This window comes from Lontra canadensis, unplaced genomic scaffold (genome assembly GCF_010015895.1).
Source record: "Lontra canadensis isolate GAN:19392208 unplaced genomic scaffold, GSC_riverotter_1.0 scaffold4, whole genome shotgun sequence".
Classification (NCBI taxonomy): Eukaryota; Metazoa; Chordata; class Mammalia; order Carnivora; family Mustelidae; genus Lontra; species Lontra canadensis.
Genome location: NW_022630998.1, coordinates 53,095,625 through 53,098,118, shown reverse-complemented (window position 1 = coordinate 53,098,118; position 2,494 = coordinate 53,095,625).

Genomic DNA, 2,494 nt, shown 5'->3' with positions numbered 1-2,494 from the left:
TAGCTGATGAAAGGCAGTTGAGAATCCATCTGATACCTGATATTAGAACGTGTAATCAATTCCTGCTCAATAGAGCCCTGCCTGAATTATGCAGAGAAGGGATCATTATGGTGAACTAAAGAAACACCTAAAGGTGATCAACTTTCTCAAAAAATGGGTAGCATTTAGAAAAAGAGAAGAAGGGAAGTAGTTTTACTTGTAGGGCATTCTTATTTGTGGAAGTTGTATTCAGTTAGAGCAGATCTGTATAAGTGATGACAAACCCTTATCACCACCTCAACTTCTTTGTTCCCTGTATTTTACTCCACTGCCTTGGGCCTTAATAGAGGTCCCCAACACTTAGTGGGGTTGGCTGTTGTGATTTCTAATTATGGACACAAGAGGGCGCCAAAAGCTCTCTGTTCCTCTGGTTCTTTAGGCCCAGGTGTAGGAAATTAATGTTACTTTCCATTATTGCTGTTTGTATTTGCAGAAAAGAATTTAGCATACAAAATTCAGGAAAATCGGAATAGACCTAACGAAAATACAGCCTAATATACAAATGTTTAGATTTCAGGATTGACTGAAGTCCAGTCCCAGAGTTGTTGATTGGGCACCATTTTAAATGAATGTAATAGAACTTCAAAGCTAGAAAGAACATTTGAAACTACCTTTCCTTTTCTCCCTCCTTGCTCCCTTTAGCCCCTCTCTCTTTTTCTCCTTTCTCTCTGGCAATCCTTCCAGTTTGGAAAACAAAACAAACTATAAGCAGAGTTGTTCTTCCATATATATGATTTTTATATAAAATACACATAAATTTCATGTGCAGAAATGTTTTTCTGATCAAAGTACATAAACAGATGAATTTGCAAACCACTCTACTCTAATGCTACTGTTTCACCAGTGGGAAAAATAAATCAAGAGAGAAAAAAATGATTGTTCAAGGTCCCAGAGACATTATTGGCAGAGTCAGCTGCAGGCTCCTGTGCTTTTCACTACATTATTTTACAAACATACCCATCCGTGCTTTGCTGCCCTCTGGTCTGGGGTTTCTCAAGTGAGGCTCACCTGTGGGGACTCAAGATTTGCTCTGTCACTAGACTTACTACTGTATAGTACATTAAAAGAAAAGTTTTCCTAGTCTTGTTATGGGTCTTGGATGTTTTGGCCACCTGTGTGCTCTTTGAGTTGTAGGGAGAAGCTGAGGATTACCTTAAATTGGCCACAGGTATTTTTTCTGAGCTTGCAGCTATCACATAGACAGGTGTAGTAGAAATCTGCACAAGTGTTGCAGGATACAAACATCCTTTGCTTTAGGAGTGTGGTGCCAGGAACAAAGGATTGGAAAAGTTTCTAATGGATTTTGGACCTGATTGGAATTCCTGGTTGGAATGAGGCAGCCTATTTAGGAAAGTCACAAGTCAGGAGAGACACACAAAAACTTGGGCATATCTAAAAGAAGGTCCAAGATAATAAAAGGTGGGAAACATCATGACTATGAAGAAGAGTAGAAGAAACTGGGTGTATTAGCTCAGAAGACTCAGGTGCCAAAATTATTATCTTCAAGTACGCGAACAACTAATCTGAGGGAAGAGGAGCTTACCTGCTCCATGAGTCCAGAACTAGAACCTCTGGGTGGAGTTTGCTGGGACTTAGAGTTGGGCTTACTAGTCAGAGCTAATGATGCCCTGGACGTCATAGAGACCTGGACATCAGAGAGACGTGGGTATGGTTCCTGGCTCCATCCCTATTGCCTGTATGACCCTGGGAACTGTGGTTATGAAGAGGAGCAATATTTTGCCATATTGTGTAAGCCTATTATTTCCCACATGCCCCTCTACATCACACTTTCACTGCCAGCCTAAACTGCCTAGAGTTTAAAGTAAAGACTAAGAGAGTAGTTTGAGAAAAAGGGTTTTGAGTACCCAAAGTCTGGCCTTTAGAATCAAAGGCAAGAATGTCTGGAAGGAATTAGAACTAAAGTGTATATAAAGTGTAAGTGTATACTGAAAGGAATTAGAAAGCATGCCAGGCTGAGTGCATGTCTGCCCTCTCAATACCAGATTAAAGTTTGGAAACATAGAGTAGGAGTCGCACTGGTCCACCCCCTAAGACCACATAAAAATCCAATGGGCTAGAGGTTCAGCTGTGGAGGAAAAATAATGTCAAGAGAGGAGGTTGGCGAGCGCAGCCTGCCTGGGACTCAATATGCCAGAGGAACCAGGACAGGGCAGTGGAATCAGTGCCAAGACTCATCAACTACCAAGAGGGAAACATAATCTATCACAAGGTGGGAGCCAAATCCTTAATGCAGGTCATGGGATCACATTAGGCAATTGCACCAGTGTTGTAAATCAGCCATGCCATAGAGCTATATTATCTATCTTCATTACCTCCTTATGAAGACCTCTACCGGAATGCCAACAGAATGCTCTTCTCTGTCCTATAAGAGGATCAACTCTTTGAGGCCCATATTTTGCTCAGCTCCATCCATCTTGCCCTGTATGGAAAAAGC